Here is a 12572-nt window from a genome sequence, read left to right as displayed (position 1 = left end):
ACTGGCCCCGAAGATGAATAAATCGGTTCTACCAAACCAAAGTTCGTTACCAATTTTCAAAAAATGTTGGACTCTATCAAATCTGAAAGCTTTGTAAATTGTTCCAGACAAACCGCTCAAAATGGCATTTTACAGATCAAAAGATAGAACCGTGGAGCAGGGAAGATGAAGAAGGATGAGCCGTGGCTGGTGGGCTTGCCCATAATGCCTTGCAGTCAGTCTCAGACAATCAGGAGGCATAATATTGACATGTCATAGGCTCTACATAAGATCCCAACCATGGTTTTATATTTTAAAAAAAGAATCTTAAAGTTCTGCAATTTTTATACTGGCCCCGAAGCGTATTTGAGATGAGTGAATCGGTTCTACCAAACCAAAGTTCGTTACGAATTTTCAAAAAACGTTGGACTCTATCAAATCTGAAACCTTTGCAATTTGTTCCAGACAAACCGCTCAAAATGGCATCTGTCATTTTACAGATCAAAAGATAGTACCGTGGAGCAGGGAAGATGAAGAAGGATGACCACTTGACCCTAAGCGGAGCCGTGGCTGATGGGCTTGCCCCTAATGCCTTGCAGTCAGTCTCAGACAATCAGGAGGCATGATATTTACATGTCATAGGCTCTACATACGATCCCAACCATGGAATCCATGTGTATTCTGGAAGAGAGTAATAAAACCTTATCAGAGAATACAGCTAACTAAAGGACCCTTTACACTGCTCAATTGAGCAGACGGTTGTTGGGACGGAAGTGTTTCTTCCCAGCGGTGGCCTGCTTGCCAGTGAAGGAAACCGCTGTGTTTACATGCAGAAATCTCCTTCACGGTATGGGGAGGAGTGATTGTTAAAGGGGTTATTGAACCTCAAAAATGCCCCCCCAAATTCCCGGGCACCTCACACAGATTGGACTTACTTTGCTCCCTGGCACCTGCATTGCTTCTCATGCCTGCACGGCCACCACTGCATCTCCTGTCGTGCAAGAGTGAGGTAAGTACATTCTATGTGAGGGGCCCGGGCATTTGGGAGGACATTTTTGGGGTTGGATAACCCCTTTAATGCTATCAATTTTTCCATTACAGAATCCTTATTTGCCAGCAGTAGAGCCTGTTTAGACGGCACGATCTGCTGCTGTAAACAAAGATTTAGATGACTGCATGAAAGATCCGAAACGTTCATTTATCGGGAAATTGACAGCACCTTTACACCTGCAGATTATTGCTAACAAGCGTCCGTACAAATGTTTGTCAGCAATAATCTCCCCGGTGTTCGGGCAAAGAGGTCTTTAGTGTCAGGGAGAGTTTAATGTCAGGGAAAACAATATCAAGTTAGATTAAATTAGATTTAAAGGGGTTTTCCGAGATTTTCTTACTGATGACCTATCGTCAGTATACAATACTTTGCCAGCTAACAATTTACTCATTTTTATGTTGTTTTTTTCTGGATTTTTTCTTGGATTCTTCTGGCATATTCACAATGGCAGAATGGGGACCCTTGTTTTACCACTTGTACATGTGGCAACATACAAAAATAGAATTGAGAACTGGCTACAGATAACCCTTCTAACGTCCATCTATCAGACAGTTATGGCATATTCTAGGGGCATACCATACATATCCAAGAGTAGGTTCACATTTGCATTTAACAGATCTGACAGGCTATTAAGAGAGAACAGCCTGCCAGAGATCCAGCCTAGCCGATACTGCCGTTCACTGCCGGACCCCATTGACTATAATGGGATCCAATGGAGGTCCAGGCAATTTCTGGTGAAATGCTGGCTTTTGTCCGGACAAAAACCATTGCATCTAAACTTATACTGGAAAGCAACTGGATCCCCTCCAAACCCAACTGACTGAACGACAGTATGTGGCTATGCTGGGCCTATGAACTGCCAGAACAGCCTGCCTGATATGCTAAACGCAAATGTAAACCTACCCCAACATGGGAAAACACAAGTTTAAAGGAACACTCCAGAACTAGAAAAAAAAACACAGCACCACACTTGTCCAAGGACTTGTTCTGGTATTGCAGCTGATTTTCAGTACATAACCTGAAATACCAGACACAGCTCATGGACAAGAAATCATTTTAGTTTTTTTTTTGTTTCTAGAAAAAATGTTGAGCCTTTTTTCTAATCCTGGACTAACATTTTAGAGCATTTCAGATAAGTAAATGATTGCTATGGTATTTGTTTAGGGTTTCTATATACTTTATTTTTGCACCTTAAAAAAATTGAGTTGTAACTGAATCAGCACTTTGTACACTGACTCAGATAGAAGTTGTTTTGCTGTCTATTCTTGACATACAATTAGTTTTTTTTGACCATTTAATGAATGAAGAGAAGATTAGAAAAAAGGAGAACATTGCGTCCTTCTATTTATTTTCTGTATTTGGATCACATACTTGTATCAGACCTTTGGCGCATAGCATATTTGTCCTTGAGAACTAATTAGGTAGAGCCGCTTGTAAGCCACGTAAGCTTCGAAGGAAGCCAGGGCTATCTGTTCCTCCTCCAAAAAGTCAGCCAAGATCTCAGATCTCCATGTACTCTGTACTCTGCTTCAAATAGCCAATATCATTTGTATTTATGGAAGATGTCAGACTGATTTCATTATTGCTGCATACAATATTGACCTGTAATGTTATAAATAAACTATAATAGCAGACAGAATCAAATGTAATAAGCATATAGAAATCACGTCTACACCAATTTCTAGTCTTCAGAGACATCCAGAACACAAGAATCCTAATTTCCTTACCCTTCTTTGTAGAGATATCTATAAGAAATGTATTTGTGAGGGAATCGTTCAAAGATTGAGAGCCCCTTTAGTAGAAGCTCAAGAAATTTATTAATCTATCTTTCTGTCCAGTCGTTTTGCAGCGACTCCGAGGAACTGGTGCAGATGATAGGAGTTGTAGTGGCCCTGATGAATTGTTATGTTATGGTATTCTCTCTTAGGCCATTGTTCCATGGACATTGGTGCACTGGAAATGTATTATTGAAGAATGAGGCCAGAATTAAACGTATAAAAGCCTCTTTTGCTAAGTGCAACGTAGAACTTCAAATACATTCAATAGCAGCTGGTGTCAAGTGCAATTTTCTGGCAACAGAAATGAATATAGAGGCAGGTTGAATAGCACTGCCTAAAATCTATCTAAAAAATATTACAATATTACCCTAAAAAGGGTAAGAAAAATATTACAAAATGGCACAATTTGGCACTGCTAGAGCTTCTAAAATAAATTCTGACTCACTCCAAAAGGAAAGAGTTTAATTAGAACGGCATGACCTCACAGGAAAAGGGATGTGTCCTTTTGCACCAAAATTGCACTACATCAAACTCATATAACACAGCCTGAGTGTTATTCAAGCGGGTGTGGACCCACTGTGCCACTGACTGGGTATACTCCGGAGGGGCGTAACTAAGCAGCTACCTGGTATTCACTAGAGCCCCAGATGGTGGGGATAGGCTTGGGCCGTAGGGGAGCTGCTAGGTGCCACTCCAGAGTAGTCCCCAAGTCAGTAGCAGCTGACCAGGGGGTCAGAGTGCTCGGTGCAAGCACCAAGGGGACAACGTGGCCAGGAGGATCCGGGTCAGGACAGGCAGCGATCCAGCAATGTCAGTAAGCGAAGTCCTAGGTCAGAGGCAGGCGGAAAACAAACAAACAAAGTCCATAAACGAGATCCGAGGTCAGAGGCAAGCAGCAAACAGGCAAAAGTCTAGGAGTTCAATAGCAGGATTCGGTACACAGGAAGGCAGACAAGATAAGCACCTTTGCACAGGGACTAGACAAGCTAGATACTGAGGTTGCCCAGGCAACTTCCTGTAGCAGGAAGCGTCTTTAAATACATGCTGCAATCCGGCCATTGGCTGCTGAGACAGAGGACGTGTATGTGTTGCCACATAGGAAAGAGAGACACACCCACGCAAGCTTCAGCAGCAGTGCAGGTCTCCAGCAGCAAGGAAACACTGGCATGGATCACATGTAGCAGAGTCAAGTTAGTTGCTGCCCGTGTTTGTCAGCTGGGCGGCAGGAGGGAAAAGAGGGAACTCGGCGCCCGTGCCTGCTGATAGGGGCAGCGGCGCCGACACAGGCCACTGGGCTAACACTGAGCACCTTTGATAAATCTAGTGCAGGTCTAGACAGCTCATCTACAGTAAGTTTACACCATCTATAAGATTAGTAAATCTATCCCAGTGTGTATTGCAGTGTATTATACCTGTTCGTCATGCTATTACATTATACACCTGACAGACTGTAATGGGTGTACTAAGATGGGAGGGTGTTACGACTGTAGGTAGGGGCAGACAAGGACAGTGAGCCCTAATGCTAGAACCCAACCCACTTTCCCTACCTGCTTGCAGTACAATCCCTAGATAGCTAGACCGCAACTGGTTTACGTTCTCTTCGCTATGTAGTGTAGTGTAGAGACGGACAAACGAACAAAGACAGACAAACACAATACCAGAGTTGTATGTAAATTGGTCAGAACCAGACAAGCTATATAACGAAAAAAATAGATTGTCCAGCTTCACCTCGCAGTGCGTGTTTTATTAGGAAACGTGCTTAAAAACCAAACATCAGGCTCATTTCATCAACATGTTTCGGATCACCATATATTACAGATCCTTCCTCTGTAATATATGGTGATCCGAAACATGTTGATGAAATGAGCCTGATGTTTGGTTTTTAACCACTTGCCATCTGGGCCATTTGCCCCCTTCCTGACCAGGCCAAATTTTGCAAAACTGACCTATCTCACTTTATGTGGTAATAACTTTGGAACGCCTTTATTTATCCAAGTCATTCAGAGATTGTTTTCTCGTGACACATTGTACTTCATGATAGTCATAAATTTGAGTCAAAATATTTCACCTTTATTTATGAAAAAATCCCAAATTTACCCAAAAATTAGAAAAATTCGCAATTTTCTAAATTTCAATTTCTCGGCTTTTAAAACAGAAAGTGATACCTCATAAAATATTTATTATTTAACATTCCCCATATGTCTACTTTATGTTGGCATCATTTTGGAAATGTCATTTTATTTTTTTAGGACGTTAGAAGGCTTAGAAGTTTAGAAGCAATTCTTCAAATTTTTAAGAAAATTGCCAAAACCCACTTTTTAAGGACCAGTTCAGGTATGAAGTCACTTTGTGGGGCCTACATAGTGGATACCCCCATAAATGACCCCATTGTAGAAACTACACCCCTCGAGGTATTCAAAACCGATTTTACAAACTTTGTTAACCCTTTAGGCGTTCCACAAGAATTAAAGGAAAATGGAGATCAAATTTTTAAATTTCACTTTTTTGGCAGATTTTCAATTTTAATCAATTTCTTTCTTTAACACATCGATGGTTAACAGCCAAACAAAACTCAATATTTATTACCCAGATTCTGCGGTTTACAGAAATACCCCACATGTGGTCATAAACTGCTGTATGGGCATACGGCAGGGCGCAGAAGAAAAGGAACTCCACATGGTTTTTAGATGCCATGTCCCATTTGAAGCCCCCTGATGCACCCTTACAGTAGAAACTCCCAAGAAGTGACCCCGTTTTGGAAACTAGGGGAGAAGGTGCCAGTTTTATTAGTACTATTTTTGGGTACATATGATTTTTTGATCATTCATTATAACACTTTATGGGGCAAGGTGACCAAAAAATTGGTTGTTTTAGCACAGTTTCTATTTATTTATTTTTACAGCGTTCACCTGAGGGGTTCAGTCAAGTGACATTTTTATAGAGCAGATTGTTACGGACGTGCCGATACCTAATATGTATACTTTTTCTCATGTATTAAAGTTTTACACAATAATAGCATTTTTGAAACAAAAAAATTATGTTTTAATGTGTCCATGTTCTGAGAGCTATAGTTTTTTTATTTTTTGAGAGATTTTCTTATGTAGGGGCTCATTTTTTGCGGGATGAGGTGACGGTTTTATTGGTACTATTTTGTAGGACATACGCGTTTTTGATCACTTGGTGTTGCACCTTTTGTGATGCAAGGTGACAAAAATTGCTTGTTTTGACACAGTTTTTTATTTTATTTTTTACGGTGTTCACCTGAGGGGTTAGGTCATGTGATATTTTTATAGAGCTAGTTTTTACGGACGCGGCAATACCTAATATGTATACTTTTTTTTATTTGTTTCACTTTAACACAATAATAGCATTTTTGAAACCAAAAAAATGATGTTTTAGTGTCTCCATGTTCTAAGAGCTATAGTTTTTTTATTTTTGGAGAGATTTTCTTATGTAGGGGCTCATTTTTTGCGGGATGAGGTGACGGTTTTATTGGTACTATTTTGTGGGACATACGCGTTTTTGATCACTTGGTGTTGCACCTTTTGTGATGCAAGGTGACAAAAATTGCTTGTTTAGACACAGTTTTTTTTTTTCATGTGATATTTTTATAGAGATGATTTTTACGGACGCGGCAATACCTAATATGTATACTTTTTTTATTTTTTCTATTTTTAACATTTTTTTTTCATTCCTTACTTGGGGACTTTTTTTTTTTACTTGTGAAACTTTTTTTTATTTTTTTATTTTCAACCTTTTATTTTTATTTTTTTTATTTTACACTTTTCGTCCCCCATAAGGTCATACAAGACCTCTGGGGGACATTTACTTCACTTTTTTTTTTTTTTTACACTGTTGATTTCTTCTGTAACTGGGGCTGACATAGTAGCCCCAGTTACAGGACAAATGCACCCCTAGAGAGGCTGTACAGCAGCAATCCAGCGCTGTACAGCCTCAGAGCAGGGCTGATCGAGGTCTCTGAGAGACCTCACACAGCCCCTGCACTCTCCGGTCACGGCGGTCACATGACCACCGGGCCGGGACAGGAAGCGCACAGCGCTTCCTGCTCTGCACACACAGCGCTCGGTGAGCGCTGTGTCTGCAGCGATCTACAAGGCAGGGACACCTGGGCACTGTCCCTGCCTTGTCTTAGGGTTGCCCTGCTGTCACTGACAGCAGGCAACCCGATAAGCAGCTGCACGATTAGCGTGCAGCTGCTATTTCTGAAAGGACGTTCTAAAACGTGCTGTCAGAAATAGACGTCCACCCATAGGACGTTTATAGTCTATGGGCGGACGTAAAGCGGTTAAGCACGTTTCCTAATAAAACACGCACTGCGAGGTGAAGCTGGACAATCTATTTTTTTCGCTACTTCTCAGCCTTGGTTCCGGTTCTGTGTCCGTGCTCCTCGGTGGTGTATGGTGAGGTGAGCTCCAACTTGGTGTTTTTACGTTTTTAGACAAGCTATATAGTACTAAACGAGAGACAGAGAGTGGTCAGAAAACAAGCCGAGATCAAAACCAGACAGACAACGCAGTACAAAACAAGAGATAAAGAGTGTTCAGAAGACAAGCCGGGGTCAAGGGAAGGACAATCCAATAAGCACATGAACAAGGAACCAGGAACACAGCTATGATAAAAATAGTTGGAGAGCAGCACAAAGTGGACCTTCTGGCCTGTCTGGAATGCACCAGCCGTGTAGGGACAGCCGATCCAACGCTGTCCCATATACATAAATGGTTCACAGAAGATATCACAGCAGCATGTCCAGTGTGACTTTTATTGGGGACCAGAGTGCACACACAAATACGACGTTTCGGCTACGCAGTAGCCTTTCTCAAGTATACCAGTATACCTGGGGTTGGAGAGCTTGTAAGGTAAAAATCTATTTCAGCTCTTTTTTCTTTAACATACGTGGACAACATGGAACCGATTTAGTGAACATCAGGTACTCTTGATTGGTACAGCAGCATTTCTATTGGCAATAGCGATCATTCTAACTAACACACAGGTGTTTTTTATTGATAGTATGTGGTCATTGGCTATATTTTGTCACATGTGGGGGGCCGACTATGCTATTTATATGCTTGATTGATTTTATACTGGTATACTTGAGAAAGGCTACTGTGTAGCCGAAACGTCGTATTTGTGTGTGCACTCTGGTCCCCAATAAAAGTCACACTGGATATGCTGCTGTGATATCTTCTGTGAACCAGGAACACAGCTAGTGAGTCAGAGACTCTCACTGGCACTGGTGTATGGCCAGGAAGGGGTTTAAATAGAGCATCGAGTCACTGGATCAGAACCTGACTCAGCGCTCTATTAGTCAGAAACATTTGCACACAGTAATAGAGCAGCTGAGCAATCAGTCCACTGGTAATCTTCCCCAGCACATCCCCACTGCAGGGAGAAACAGAGCATTGCTGTCACGAACTTACCTGTCTGGGCTCTAGCACCACTGTCTCTGGCTTTGGCGCGGCTGTTCCGGGTGAAATGCCCTGCCAGACACCTGTTGACGAAGTCGTGTCCCTAGCAACAGAGCGCAATGCTCTCTTTTACCATGCAGTGTGCGTGCGATGGGTGGCGGGCTGAGTTACAGCCCAGCTGCCCAGTTACTTTGAAGATTGAAAACTGTCCTATGGAGTGCCGAGTCCATGGACCTATCAGGTTCTGATCCAGGAACTCAGCGCTCTATTTAAATTGCCTCCTGGCAATACACCTTGGTACTGTGTTTCCCGTCTGGTTCTGATCTCGACTTGGCTATTTGTCTACCCTCTGTCTCTTGTTCTGGTACTGTATCGTCCTCCTGTTTCCTACCCATTTCTGTCCAACTCTGCTTTTGTTTTGTTTTTTTGTCTCTGTATGTCGTCTGTCTTGCACCTTAGTTGAGAAGGGAACGGTGACCAGTTGCGAACTTGCTGCCTAGGGCTTGCACTGCAAATAGGCAGGGAAAGCAGGAGGGGTTCCAGTCCATGTCTTCCCTACCGACTGCCATCACAATTGCATCCTGTTGCTAAGGATGCTATCGCATCACCAGTGTGCGTGGCTCAGCAGTGCGTCTCTCCCGACATGGCCGTGTCAAGGCTGAGTATCACGCCGCTGGAGCCCAGAAAGGTAAGTTTCTTACAGAGGGGCCTTCATCTTAATCAGGGTTTGAGAGTCCACATAAGAATTCCCAGACATTGCTGGCTGGTGTCAGCTGTATAATATAGATGTAAATGTCACTATGTGCTTAAAATAGGACCAGTGTTTGATATTCTTCTCCCCAGCTGTATTTTCCAACACTAAATGTCAGATTGGACAGGAGATGGCAATAGGAGGGACACTTTAAGGGTACGTCTACATGGAATGTCATTTGTGGCAGAAAAATAAATATAGGGCTCTTATGTAGGCTAAAAAATAGGAAACATAGGGAAAACAGTGTGGATTGTAGTGAAGAGACATGAAAAGAAAATAATTGGTGCTTTACCCAATGTACCAGAGTCAATGTCACCATATTATCAAGCTAATTGTAAATTGTTCTTCAAAGGATTACGTCTCTTTGAAGTGTAAGGCTGAAAAAAACACAAAATAGGGCTGAAATGATATCAAATGGAAAAAATATATTGAATGTTATTGATGTTTGGAGTTCACATCCAACGTTGCCAATATTACTTGAAATACATTACAATAATCAAGTGGATAAATCATCTTGTAATCTGAAGTCTGAATTATTGGACACTTATTGAAAGGCATTAGATAATGGATGCATCCAGTTGATAGATATGGGATTGTTAGATAAAATATGGCACAAAATATTTTTAATTAGATATTAGAGAATACGGTACATATGCCTCACATTCATTATTATGTAAAAATTGTCCTTCAAAATAAATAGGTAGATGCTGTAGATAGATACTGTAGATACCATTAATAGATACTATAGATAGATATGCGATACATACGGTAGGTGGATACACAGACTAGACAGAACTTCTTCCAATTTTTTACATGTCCGATTTGGCGAATTTTGTAAAATAATTTGATTTGTGTCCAAATCAATACTACAAGAATCAAATGTAATATATTTTGCATTAAAATTGTATTGTTTTATTTTTTTTATTTTTGCTTTTTCTTCCCAATCCCCCCTTTAACTCCTTAAGGACCGGGCTCATTTTCACCTTAAGGACCAGGCCATTTTTTTGCAAATCCGACCAGTGTCACTTTATGTGGTGATAACTTTAAAACGCTTTGACTTATCCAGGCCATTTTGAGATTGTTTTTTCATCACATATTGTACTTAATGACACTGGTAAAATGGAGTCTAAAAAATTAATTTTTATTTATAAAAAAATACCAAATTTACCAAAAATTTTAAAAAATTAGCAAATTTCCAAGTTTCAATTTCTCTACTTCTATAATACATAGTAATACCTCCAAAATAGTTATTACTTTACATTCCCCATATGTCTACTTCATGTTTGGATCATTTTGGGAATGACATTTTATTTTTTGGGGATGTTACAAGGCTTTGAAGTTTAGAAGCAAATCTTGAAATTTTTCGGAAATTTTCAAAAACCCACTTTTTAAGGACCAGTTCAGGTCTGAAGTCACTTTGTGAGGCTTACATAATAGAAACCACCCAAAAAAGACCCCATTCTAGAAACTACACCCCTCAAGGTATTCAAAACTGATTTTACAAACTTTGTTAACCCTTTAGGTGTTCCACAAGAATTAAAGGAAAATGGAGATAACATTTCAAAATTTCACTTTTTTGGCAGATTTTCCATTTTAATAATTTTTTTCCAGATACAAAGCAAGGGTTAACAGCCAAACAAAACTCAATATTTATGGCTCTGATTCTTTAGTTTACAGAAACACCCCATTTGTGGTCGTAAACTGCTGTACGGGCACACGGCAGGGCGCAGAAGGAAAGGAATGCCATACAGTTTTTGGAAGGCAGATTTTGCTGGACTGGTTTTTTGACACCATGTCCCATTTGAAGCCCCCTTGATGCACCCCTAGAGTAGAAACTCCAAAAAAGTTACCCCATTTTAGAAACTACGGAATAGGCTGGCAGTTTTGTTGGTACTAGTTTAGGATACATATGATTTTTGGTTGCTCTATATTACACTTTTTGTGAGGCAAGGTAACAAGAAATAGCTGTTTTGGCACCGTTTTTATTTTTTGTTATTTACAACATTCATCTGACAGGTTAGATCATGTGGTATTTTTATATAGCAGGTTGTCCTGGATCCGACAATACCAAATATGACCTAACACCATCACATGTGTTAGGCTTTTTAATATTAGAAGCCTTTCAAAAAGTGTCCCTTATCAGTGGGCAGATGGTGTTTAAACACACACAGTGTTATAGGAAAAAAGCTGTTGATTGTTGGTAAAAAGCATGTATCTCTATGTGGTAATGCTATAGCTTAGTGGTATAATGGTCTGGCCTGCATGTTGAGATCCTAGGTTCAAAACCCAGAATTTATAAAAATTTTCTTTCTGTATTTTTTTCCCCTCCATCTAAAAACTATATTAAAAGGTTATACTAAAATAAATAATCTAGTGTATAATCATTTAATAATTAGGCTTTACTATATTGAGAATAGTGGGGTTTTTTTGTTGCTAAAACCTATTTATTTGCAGGCACAATACATGATTATAAAAAAAAACTGTAATATTTATTATCTTTCTAAAAAAAACATATTATTTTCAATATAGTAAGGACATATACTTTTCTTAATGGATAAATGTGGAAGGAAAAAAAAAATAAAGTTTTTCCCAAGATTCAAACATGGAATTTCTACATACAAAACCAATCACTTCACCACCAAGCTTTAGCATTACCACATAAAGGTATTTGTTTTCCCCATGCTTATGAGCTAAAATACATTACTGATATCTATATTCATATATTGTTCTTGTGAACAAAGCAGTAATATGTTGATTTGCTTTCTGAGCACGTCTCAGTGTGAAGCTATAGTGTATGGAATATAAGTGACTTTCAGGGCCTTCGGAGGTCATGAATAGCCCCAGCAAGGCAGGGTCATGTCTGGGTCACATATTCCAGTCAAAAACCTAGTTTTGATTTCCCTCTCCTTATTGGTCACCCCTTGGGAGGGAGGTGTTAGCTCCTACCTTAAGTGTTAGTTCTTCAGCACAAAGTGCATTGCAGCTTCAGTCTTTCAAGGTGACAAGAATCATGAAGACGTGGGACCCTCTGCACTCCCTGCATCATCCCCACCACCTGTGTCACCAGCAAGATCCAGATGCTCTCGTTCACCTCAATGCCTGAGCCCCAGCCCGGTACACAGGGCTCAGAGGTCAAGAGGCAAGAAGACTGCTAGAGGAGATAAATGGCCTCCGGACAGGCAGACACCAGAGCACTTCTCCTCCTCGCTTTCAACATCAGGTGTAGTATCCCCCCAACCAGTCCTCATGGGATGGTGAGAGTTTTGGAGTAGTTGCTGACATTCCTCACACTTACAGAGCCCAGCAGACAGAGCCTGCTCCTCACAGAAAACATCCTCCACAGCTCCAAAATTCTCACCATCCCGTGGGGACTGGTGGGGGACATACTGGACCTGATGTCGAGGGGAGGCAGTCAGCAAAGTGGAAAAAAAAAAAAAAGTAAAAAAAAAAGTTGAAAAAAATAAAGTTTCCCCCCCAAAAAATTAAATGTTTCAAGTAAAAATAAACAAAAATGTCATTTTCCCCAAATAAAGTAAAAAAAAATAGGGGAAAAAAAAGAAAGTAGACATATTAGGTATCGACGCGCC

At 40.5% G+C, this 12572-nt stretch overlaps 1 protein-coding gene across 1 annotated transcript in view; it reads left to right on the top strand.

Moving 5' to 3' along the window:
- Positions 1–12572, top strand: part of MALRD1 (MAM and LDL receptor class A domain containing 1) — a 365234-nt gene that overhangs the window by 190540 nt on the left and 162122 nt on the right. The gene's annotated exons all lie outside the window — the stretch shown is intronic.

The sequence above is a fragment of the Bufo bufo genome, chromosome 5 (genome assembly GCF_905171765.1).
Source record: "Bufo bufo chromosome 5, aBufBuf1.1, whole genome shotgun sequence".
NCBI lineage: Eukaryota > Metazoa > Chordata > Amphibia > Anura > Bufonidae > Bufo > Bufo bufo.
The sequence above is the reverse complement of the archived record's forward strand: the minus strand, read 5'-3'. Positions and strand labels throughout refer to the sequence as shown.